Here is an 11,733-nt window from a genome sequence, read left to right on the forward strand (position 1 = left end):
CATTTGTGAAAACTAAATAAGAACTGGGTTGGGATGCAGAATTGTTCTACATGGCACAAATCAAAGTAACAAGCAGTCAAAATTTAAAATGGTTTGTGTTCAGGTCTGGGTTTCGCTTTGTTTGTGTCAACCATATCAAATTGTGGAATGTGCTTAGAAAACTGGAATCTCAAAACAGCTCATTGTCCTTGTATGAAACTTATATACAGCTCAGGAAGGCATAGTACAGATAGAAAATGGCAGAACAGACCATGCTGACCAAAAAGTGAAAGAAAGCTGTATATTCTCCCCTTAATTATTCAACTTTTATGTTCAATATATATTTTAAGAATAACTGGATTGGAAGAATATTAGCATGGTTTTCAAATATCCATGGAGGAAGAAATATTAATAACCTGCACTAAACTAATGGCTGAAAATGCAAAGGATCTGAAAGCTCTATAATAAAAGTTAAGGAACAAAGTGAAAAAACATTGGACAAAAATTATATATAAGGAAGACCAAACCAACTAATGCTTTTGAACTTTGGCATTGGAGAAAACTCCTGAAAATACCACAGATAGCTTAGAAAACAAACAAATGGATCATCAAATTGATAATTAAAAAAAAACAAGTCATATTTCTCATTAGTGACAAAATAACCAGTCTCAGATTATCCTACTTGGACAAATTATGCACAAATCCAGTTATCTGGAGAGGGCCCTAATGCTGGGAAAGGTGAAGGAAAGAAATAAGTGGATACCAGCTTCAGGGTAGGTAGACTATTACAGTGGTGATAGATGCACTTTGGGATGACTTGAAGTAGGTTAGGGACAAATTATCATTGAGAAAATCTATTTCAGTGGCCACTAAGAGTTAGCACTGACTTAATGGCACATCATCCATTAATCAATCCTAAACAAAGCTGCTAAAAATACTTTCTCTTCTGTGGAATGTACTTATGAATAAACATAGTTTTAGACAGGCTCTGAGGTGTTTAAATATGTCTTCAAAGGGGCCTAAGCTGGCTTGTGAGAAATTATTCCTTCTTAAAAGTTAGATTTCTCTGAAATCACAGTGCCCATTTACACCAATGAGACCATTTACTATATCTCTTCAGCCTTCTTCTATCTCCAGTTATGTTGTTTAATTCTAGGCTGAAGATAAGAGCAGCAATTTGGAGGCTTTAAAGAATTACAGCATCTTTCCAATCCTTCTAAATAATAGCAATTTCCTAAGGTCTCATTATGTGGAAGACTAGAAAGTTGTTCTAAGGATATATTTAAACATAACAAAATACATTCAAATAATAGTGAAATTGAAGGGTTATATTTCATGTAATCTATGGGAGCATTTTTTGCACAGAATCTCTGTTTAAGCGGTTGGATAACTTGTTAACTGAGAATTCGGAAAATTGCTTGGTTTTAAGGAAGGTTGCCCTTCCATTCACAGGAAGTTTCTTCCTCTCGTGACAGAGCCATATGGAGTCCCAGAAATCTTCTAAAAGTTGACAAAGAACTGTATTGTTTTTACAGTTTAAAATGTTTTTTTAATATGACAGAAGAGGAAAATGATCAAATACATGGAAAGTGATGACATAATTTAATTTAATTTTCAGTTACACTAATAGGCCACAAAAGAGCTCTGAGAACTTTGGTCCAATCCTGCAATGATGATAAACTGGAAATAAACTATCCGAAACCAAATAGCTTTTACCAACAAAAGGCTGGTGTTCCACACATTAACAACCACAAAATAGAACAACTGACTAGCTTTAGGCATCTAGAAGTACTCAAGTCACTGGTTTGAGGAATGAATACGCTGCTGCTACTGGTCTAAAATCTGGCAATGCCATCCTTAATTTTTTCCAGTTCAAGGAAGGACATTATATTCTAGTTGAATTCTTTCAGACTAAGTTGTTAGCCTAGGCTCCTTTATGGCAGAGGTCCCCAACCCCCGGACTATGGACCAGCACTGGTCCATGGCGCAGCAGAAGTCCACAGCACTGGTCCACAAACGAGCAAAACCCCATCTGGACACACACAGGATGCAGGCAGCACACAAAATGGTCTGCAGAAAAACTCTCTCGACAGAATTGGTGCTGGTTGGGGGCTGCTGCTTTATGGGATTTTAGTTGGGCCCCAGTTTTGTGTTGTACCTCTCTGGAAAGTGTACAACCAACTTCATTGAAGCAGCTCTCCAGATACCATATAGTTTTTCAAGTGTCTATTTATGACTGTAGGCAGGTATGATAGAAGTTGAGTCAGGAATGTATATAGCTTCTGGAAAACCTTTGGTTAAAGTTCAACATCTATTGTTGAGGCTTATCACCATTAATTCTTCAGGACATTTTTCAATCTACATGGATCAAGGTTGTGCAATATAATCTTTCAAATTTAGGTTTCTCTCCCTTCACAGTTCTTAAGATGAACTATGATTAGGCAAAACTAGCAAAGAATAAGGTTACCGAGAGGCAAACCCTTCTAGGGGAAGCCCCAACCTTCCTGGCACCAGGATACAACAGACACAGTGTCACTGCCAATATCCAACAATGCTTTCATTAAAGTTAGATACTTTGTTGTAATTTTAGATGTTATCACATTTAATACAATCTTAATGCTTACATTGTAATTTAGTGTATCCTGGATCTCCCTTGTAGATATTAGTTAAATTGTTTTACAAATCTATGTAAACTCTGTCTTATTTTGTTGATTATCTGTACTGGTCTTTGACTACAGTGAGTTAAAATTGAAATTTTAAGTCCAAATGTAGCCTGTACTTCAATGCAAAAAGCTAAGTGTCTTTGCTTTCCTTGGAAGTCATCAACACTTTCTCAAAAGAGAAGTGTGGAAAAAGCATGCATTGATCAAAAAGGAGCAATTTCATTTATACAAAATGCAAAATGTTATACAACACCTTCAATAGACTTCAGTTGATGAAACAATCCAGGACTCCATTTTATCTATCAATTTCAGAATTCCTATCATTATTACTGTGGAGATATTATTCTCTGTGAAGAAAGCAAAAGTGATTTTTTAAAAAAAATAATAATGTGGCCAGTGGGCTAAATGGGTATTTTCATTGATATAGAGGAATAGCATGGCCATTTATACCATTTAATTATAGAACAGTATCAATAATTGCAGCATTTAAGATTAAAATTCTGAAAGATGCAACTCCACAGGCTTGTCTATAGAAAGACATGACAACCCAATCCTTGATTTAATCTGTTGATAGGGATAGTTTGCAGTATAAATAATTCAATAGTTCTCCATGTTGCGTTGCAGTTCATGACGATGTGACTGGACTTCTGATAATCTTTTTAAAATATTAAAGATTTTGCCATGAATTCATTGTTAACCCCTTCTGTGGCAGAGTATCAGTAGGCAGGCACATTACACGGATCTTATCTGAGCAATGAATGTGCACTGTTACCACGGATAAAGGTTATTTCTGAAATCAATTGAAATGAGCATTAATTTTTTTCTGGCAAATCATCAGCTCCACTCTCATGCTGAGTGCAGCCCTTTCAATTGCTCAATTGCTCTCTGAATATTAGGATCACACTCATATTCTTAAGTATCAACCCTTTGTTAGCTGAAATGGTATTATCCACACTCACCAGGAAGATGAGTGTTAGAATGCTAAGGGAATCCTGACATTTGTAGAAAGGTAAACATCCCATCTCACCGTGAAGATGAAAAAATAGGATTAGATAACATATGACCCTCAGCCTATTGCCCCTTCCCACTGTGCTTATTCTTCAACCTTAAATTTCACAGAAGTATTGATTTCATTTGAAATTCTCCGTATATGAAGTATTGCTTCTCCTCTTTTTCATTATATCTCCCTCTTCCCCTTCTAGAGATTTGGCTTCATTGATTGAATCAGGAAAGTCTGGTGGAATCTTTTCCTGTATGCAAAATTGATGTTTTTAAACCATCCCTCTGTCTTTCAGAATTGCCATGAATTTTGTTAAATTATGGCTTTTGGCTGACAGATCTAAAGCACTTTCCATTTTCGTTTTCCTAGGGCTGGGATGAATGAAGAAGTCCTCATGAGAAAGAACCTCCTAGCTGAATAGTATCAAGAGATGCAGCTTGACTCTTGACAGCCTATCAGTTACGCTTTGCCAGGAAATCTTTTGGAATAGGGATTTGCCATTCAGCTTTAAATTTTAGATTTACATTTTTTTTACATTTTTTTTGATTTATCAATCACTTACAAGATACAGGTATAAGAATAAATATAGTTTTGAATACATGAGATAGATACTTATAAGAAAAATAAGAAAAACAATAGGACAGGGACGGTAGGCACGATTGGTGCGCTTATGCACGCCCCCTACCTTCCCCCCATTTTGCAATACTCAGTTATTAAGTAATGCTTTTTAATTCAATGATATGCTGTTTAAAACTAACAGAGTTACTTTATGTTCAGATTTCCTTCTTTTAAGATAATCTGAATACAAGGAGAAAAAAGAGGCATAAAATGCACTGAGTGTTGTTTTAACTTGGCGCTATCAGGATTTGTCATTTGCTGTTAATGGCTTGGTGACAACTAAATGTAGTTGAATTCTTGTTAAGAATTCCCTGAAACTAGCTGTGCCATTGCCAATCACTTTCTCCATCCTGCCCAAAGGGCATGAAAAAGTTGAATTTCCTGAGCTTTTTATTTTTATTTTGGCTAACCTCCCAACAACTTTTGAAACAGGAAACCAGAAGCAAAACGAGGAAGGAGATAGGCTCACAGTGAGTTTTGTTTGGAGTGATTTGTGACTAGGGGGACAAAACAAATCAAAATTTTGATGAAATTAATATAAAAAAGCAATCCTACTCATAGCATCCATACATTTCTACTGAGCTGGCCAATCAGGTATAACAGAATGTTGATATAGCCGAACAAAACTGGAATGAACAAACTGAATAGAATGAATTGAAGGCTTTAATTCTGAGAAAGCATTATATGTCTTTCTTCAGCCATGAATCTGGGTATTTTATTCATATTTTTGTCTTGTTCAGTTAAGTCTTGCTGGTTTTTTTTGTTTTTGCTTGTTTGTTGTAGCTTATTTTATCTGGATATCTTTTGGCTTCCAATCTTTGCGTATTTGCTTGATCAAGACCTTGAATGCCTTTACAATGTTTATGCTGGGAAGGGTTGACTTTACACTTACAGAATATGTATTTGGTAAAATGTTAAGTCCACACAGTTAAGCCCAAGGCAAAATAATGACTCAGAAAGGCAACTCTAGAACTGAGGACCAAAGTATATCTTCCCATTTGCTGAGCCCATTTTTTTCTGCTAAAAGCTATTCCCTGACTTGATTTTAATATTACAAGGCAAGAGAAATATTCTTGGTTGTTTCTTTTATACATCCACTGGGAATAGGAATTAAATGGTAAAATTGAAAAAAAAAAAAAACCATCCAGGAATCTTCTGATCTTGAGACCTTCCTTTGTCTTATATGTCTCCAGGTTTCCTGAGCTTTTTAATTTTGTCAAAACCTTTAATCCATATTGACTGCTTCATTCTTGGGACCTCTTAACAGGGTGCTTTCTAGTGGCAGTGTTTTTCCATTTGTAAATTATGACAAATTGATACAGTACAACATACTTGTGTTTATTTAATTAATTTAATGTGTTGGTCTTCTAGATAAGTGTCACACACTTCACAATATGCAATTTGAAATAAATGTTTCCTGATAACCATATTATATTTCTCTGTTACATGAAAATGTACAGCCTTTCTAAGGGCACTTTGATTCAACTTGCATCTTATTAAATCTCCCAGCAATGTGTCATACATTAAAAAACTAAGTAGTTAGATTGAGCTTCTTGCAGATAGAGATACCACATTAGTCAAAAGAGCAGTCTGCCTTTTAAATATATTTCACAATATTTAGAGAATAAAATAATTTTCTAAAGAATTTGCCAGACCATCAAAAGGTCAGGAAGTACACAGCTCTAGCAAAATGAAATTAATGCATTGTCTCCAGGAAAAAAAAAGACTGCTTAGTACCATATTCCTGAATAATGAATAGGAAGTAATTTGCATATGTTTAATTCAAAGAATAAAATCTTGTACTTACATGAATTCAAGTTTCACTGAAAATAGGAATTAAGAGTCAGTAAATTAAAATTAATATTAATTAAATGTAAAATAAGACACTAAAATATAAATTGGCATTTAAGAAATCCCAGAATCTGCTTTGAAAGGACTTTAGGATCATTTGATTACCTGCTGCAAATGACTAATGAATTTGGTAAACCCTTGCAGCTGATTCCCCAGGCCAGCAAAAAATAAAAATCTCCCACTTCTATTCTTCCAGGCACCTGCAGTCCCTGATATAGTTCCTCTGGCTACTCTTTTGCCTGGTGTCTATGGGAAAACATTAAATCTTGTCAAAGCAGTTTCAAGGGTAAGTGCTAAAAAAAAAAAAGCCACTTTAATCTTTGTGAGCATCAGCTATCTCTTCCACTGCTTACAAGTGGTAAACCCTTCTCAGGGTGACTTGCAAAGCAGTTGTGATTACAGATGAGGCCTACGCAGCTGCTAGCATCCACATTTACCCACCACATAAACAGCATGGATGTCTGGATCAAGGCAGGACAAGGTATTCCAAGCCCCAACTCACCATAAAATTACTGTATAAGTACTTCCGTTGCCATTTTGTGTTGTGAGTCTGCAGAAGAAATGAGGTGTGACAAACCTTTCAGGAGGAACCCTCACTAGTTTACTGACTATAAGGGCAAAGGGAGAGACTTGCAAGATTCTGTTGATGTAGCTTTACAGTAAAGTACATTGGCCCTTCTGGATGTGCTTCTTGTTTGGACTACCCTGCAAGACTGACAACAATCTTTCAAATCTCAAAGTACACCTTTCCCCGCAGGGGAAATCCCTTCTGTAAAACCTGATAAGCCACTTGGGAAAGTCAAGGGAAATCATCAACACCATAAAAAAGAGAAAGTTAGAATATTTTGGACTATGATGTGACATCCAGAAAAATACTTCATTTAATCCTCCAGGGAAAGATTAAAGGCAAATGAGGTCCAGGCAGAAAAAAGAACACCATGGCTTCAAAATCTAAGGGACTAGTTTGGACAAAACTCAACAACGCTTTTTCGTGCAGCTGTTGATAAAAATAGGATCGCTAACAAAATCACAACAAGAAAACCTGATATTTCAAAGATGTTAACATGCTTTGACTTTCCTTAAATGTCAGAGAAACATTCATTTGGAGCTAAATCCCTAAACTTGGAGTAAAGAATGAGCAGAACAGGATAAGTTATTTCATTGTTTATAACCAGCACCATGGGAAACTTAAATTCATAGCAAATCTATAAATGTATTAACCAATTGCTCATTTAGAAAAATATTTGCAAGAATGCAGGAAATACACCCTTAAATGTTACAAGCCAGTATTTTAGAGTAAGTTGTGCTAAATTTGGAAGGACCCTTCTTAATAAACTTGCACAGGGCTTCTCTTTAAACTGCAGGGCTCTTTTTTGTGATTCTGAGTCTAACGTTTGGAATAAATGAATAGAGATTTAGAATAGTTCCATTTATAACCCAGTAGAGGTCATATTGGTGGATTTTTTTTTGTTCCTTAAATCTAGTAGCAGCCATGTATTTCTTGGATCTGGTGATTTGTTCAGATGCATTTCCTTCCAAATGGAAATGAATATTTCACTGAATTAGATTGACGTCATGAACCTTTTTGGGATACTGACTTTTTTTCATGACCACTCATTATGCTGCATAGCTGAACTGAGATAAATAGAATTGTCCCCAGGCATTTTGTGTTTTCAGTTGTGCCAAGAATCAATCATTTCTATTTAAAGATAAATGTATAAGCCTCTCCTGTTGGTATGTGCCAGGATTCTATCATGAGAACTTACCTAATTTGGAAGAAATATTGAAGGAGCATGGAATATAATATTAAGAAATTAAACATATTAGATTTAGTGGGGGAGGAAGAAAGAGGGAGAAGACGTAAACATGCTCTGTTACAGTCTGTTTTATTACAAAGATTGACATAAATTTAATTGCTCCCAGGGGAAAACAAATAATAAACAGTGATTCTGAACAAATTCACTCTGATATAAAGTGCAGTAGCTTATTCCCAAATAAAAACCAATAGGTTTAGAGCAATTGCTGCAATTATTTGATGCGAGCCCCATTTAACTCGGCTGAAACTTTCTTCTGGGAATATTGATAAGACTATACTGTCTGTCTGTTGGGATAAAGGTAGATTGGCTGTTTTGTGCTTGTATAAATTTGGATCAAATGGCATATATTAGGAATGCCAAGGTTGTTGCTGTAACCCTATCCTTCAGATCTCATTTTCATCAAAGACAGTTTTCAGGTGAAATGTAGGTCACAGTTTTAAAGGTAGCCTTCTAAATGTAGGTGTTGTAGGGAGAATCCCCACCCTACCCTTTTGAATATAAGAACCCGCCCTATTAGCAAAGAAATGCCCCACCCCTGGAAGAGAAAAGGCTTCCCTGAAGTAAAACCACTTAAGCAACCAGCCCCTGTTAATGGATATTTAGTTTCACAAACTATTCTATTCATAAACAAAATGCCTTCAGCTACAGCCTCCACAGAAAACTGGAACTGATCAGATTGGAAAGCAGAGAGACAAAAAACATCCCCCACCCAGCTTCAAAGACAGAGCATAACCTCTCAGTCCCAATAGGATTCAGGCAACATCAATTAGTACATCAAAAGGACACACTGGAGCACAGATTAAAGTACTTTTCACAAGGGACCTGGGCATCTAAATCACAAAGCCCAAAAACCATATAAAAAACTATCTACTCACCAGACTGTTTTGTCAGCTGTCCCAGAACTGATGGCTGAAGTCGCTTCTGACCGCCAATCAAGCAGCTGGTTTCTCTCTTCATTTGGTGGCATCTTCATTTCTCCCAGATGGGAGCCAATTCTTCATGCAGTGGAACTGCAGTCCTCTGATGGGTCTGAAACAGCTGAAGTTCAAAAGGGGATGAGCGAGTTGATCCTGGTCATGGGGATGGTTTAAATGAATGTGTTTAAATATTGCTAATTCTAATCTTATGGCCTTGTGCTCCAAGCAGCATTTAAGAAACTAAGCAAAACCAATATAGCTAAGAGACTAGCCAGTTAGAGAAAAGAGGAAGCAAGAACTAAGAAGATATGAATTTGTAAGCAAGAAGAAAAGCTACTAGAGCAGGGGTGTCAAATTTGTGGCCTGCGGGCCAGGTGCATCATGGGCTGGCCCTGCCCTCGCCCAGTTTAGTGAAGGGGGGGAAACTCCCAATGTCATGTGATGATGCCATGCTGGCGTGAGTTTGACACCTCCACCGTACTAGAGTGTTGTGTATTTTTTTATATTAATGCTAGTGTTAGAAGAAAAAGTGGCTTTTTTGTTTTTTTTCCATCTATCCTGCTGCTGCAGCTAAAATCACACGAAAATGTGCTAGAATGTATAAAGCATAAAATATTGTTTTCTCCCTATCTGGGCTCTTCTCCTCTGAGCTAAGTTTGACCTGAACAGCTGTTATCTAATAACCCTTTCTCTCTGATCTCCTTAAGTGTTGGTTTGACAATAACTCCTTAAACTCCACCTGTGTCCAAGGATGTGCAGTCTCCATCATTTTCTATAGAACTATTTTTGGTGCCCAAAGAGATTGCACCAAGTGAAAAAAGGAAGTAGGAGGTATGTGAAGCATACAAACCTGGCATCAGCATTTCTTCATGGGACTCCTTATTACAAAGAAAATGCACTTCAATTATTGGGAGGGTGGGCGAAAAACCCACCAAGATAATATGGATATTTCTCATATTTTTTATTGTTTTAGCAGGTACTATAACATAGAAATACTGTTAAGTGTAAGTGGCAGAGGAATGGAAGAAAGAAATGTGGGAGCTTAAAGTTATGTTCTTTGCTCTTGTTAGAGAAATGACTCTTAAAAGGATAATAAAAACTGGCTTATCTTGCATTTAGTCTGGTGTGATCTTAATGTTCACCAGAACTTATCCTTGGAGAGCTGCTTAGGGACAAATTTGCTCTTCTTTTATTCTGTGCACTCATCTCTGACACTGAAGATGGATTCCTGCATTAAGTCTAGGTGAAGCATAATCTAAGACACAGATTAAACTGTTCATCTTCCTTATCATTTTTGGTCTCTTGGCAACAGTTCTTAATGACTTAACCTAAGTGTTTCCTTGTGTGATTTGTCCATGGCTCCATTTTAAATACTTTAAATCAGGAGTGTCAAACTCAAGGCCTACAGGTCGGATCTGGCCCATAGGGTGTTCTGCAACTCAACAAGACAGACACAGACTTCAGAGAGTAATTAGGACTGCAGAAAAAACAATTACTACCAGCCTGCCTTCAATCGAGGACCTGTATACCCCACGAGTCAAAAAGTGGGCTGTGAAAATATTTAGACCCCTCACATTCCAGACATAAACTGTTTCAACTCCTACCCTCAAAATGATGCTATAGAGCATTGCACACCAGAACAACTAGGCACAAGAACAGCTTCCCCCTGAACGCCATCACTCTGCTAAACAAATAATTCCCTCAACACTGTCCAACTATTTACAAACTCTGCACTACTATTACTATTAATCCTCCCATCCTTCCTTTCACCCATCCCCTCCCACTTATGACTGTATGACTGTAACCTTGTTGCTTGTATCCTAACAATTTTTATTGACTGTTTCCTTGTATGATTTGATTGCTTATTGTACCCTGTGACTATTATTAAGTGTTGTACCTTATGATTCTTGACTCTTGACGAATGTATCTTTTCTTTTATGTACACTGAGAGCATTTGCACCAAGACAAATTCCTTGTGCGTCCAATCACACTTGGCCAATAAAGAATTCTATTCTATGTCAACAATGTTGTAGTTCTACTGTTCCTATGGAGTCAGTTTCTTGACCTGGTCTCTCTCTCATAAAGTGATCAAGTAAGTATTAAAAAGACAAAATAACAGAAATGTACACCTCCCAATTTTTATAAGTTTATAAAACCATGTCTGTGGAGGTGCGGTCCAATGTCATGCCCGCCATGGCCATGCCCCCACTGGCCCTCCAAGGTCAAACCCAATCCTGATGTGGCTCTCAATGAAATTGAGTTTGACACCCCTGCTTTAAATGGAAAGACTACTCTCATGTACATGGGTGCCTGCTCAGAATCATGCAGAATTCTTGGCCTGTGATTTTGATCATGAACTTCTCTTTTATAAGACACTGCACCTGTATGTTGAATGAATGTAATGCAGAGATTTTGTGCTGTTACAGGCATAACATGATGAAAGTTAAATTCTGGCTCTACATGGCAGCCAATACAAATGCTTGTATAGTGGTTCAGAAACCAGGACTGGCAAGAGAGCATTTGATTCATTATAGATAACACTTCCATTTTTAGCTGTTCTCAAGCCTCCATGAACGAAGAAAATAGTTAAGCCCAATCTTGGGAAGTACTGAGAATGTCTCTTACCCATACCAGTTGTCTACTACTACTACTACTACTGCTACTACTACTACTACTACTACTATTATTAGACTACTATTGACCTCACTGCTTTCCTAAGAGGTCTGTAGGGGGCGTGTATAAGTGCACCAACGTGCCTACCGTCCCTGTCCTATTGTTTCTTTTTATTTTTCTTATATGTATCCATTTCATGTATTCATAACTATGTCTATACTTATACCTATTATCTTGTCAGCAATTGACAAATCAGAATAAAATTAAAATAAATA

At 36.9% G+C, this 11,733-nt stretch overlaps 1 long non-coding RNA gene across 1 annotated transcript in view; it reads right to left on the reverse strand.

The window, feature by feature from the left end:
* Positions 1-8,891, reverse strand: part of LOC148127863 (uncharacterized) — a 40,673-nt gene extending 31,782 nt beyond the window's left edge. The window contains exon 1 of the long non-coding RNA XR_015740654.1: positions 8,804-8,891. This is a non-coding gene — a long non-coding RNA (uncharacterized LOC148127863). The remainder of the gene's footprint in view (positions 1-8,803) is intronic.
* Between the last annotated feature and the right edge of the window lie 2,842 nt (positions 8,892-11,733).

The sequence above is a fragment of the Pseudonaja textilis genome, chromosome 1 (assembly GCF_049901715.1).
Source record: "Pseudonaja textilis isolate UNSWEBS1 chromosome 1, rPseTex1.2, whole genome shotgun sequence".
NCBI classification, from domain to species: Eukaryota; Metazoa; Chordata; class Lepidosauria; order Squamata; family Elapidae; genus Pseudonaja; species Pseudonaja textilis.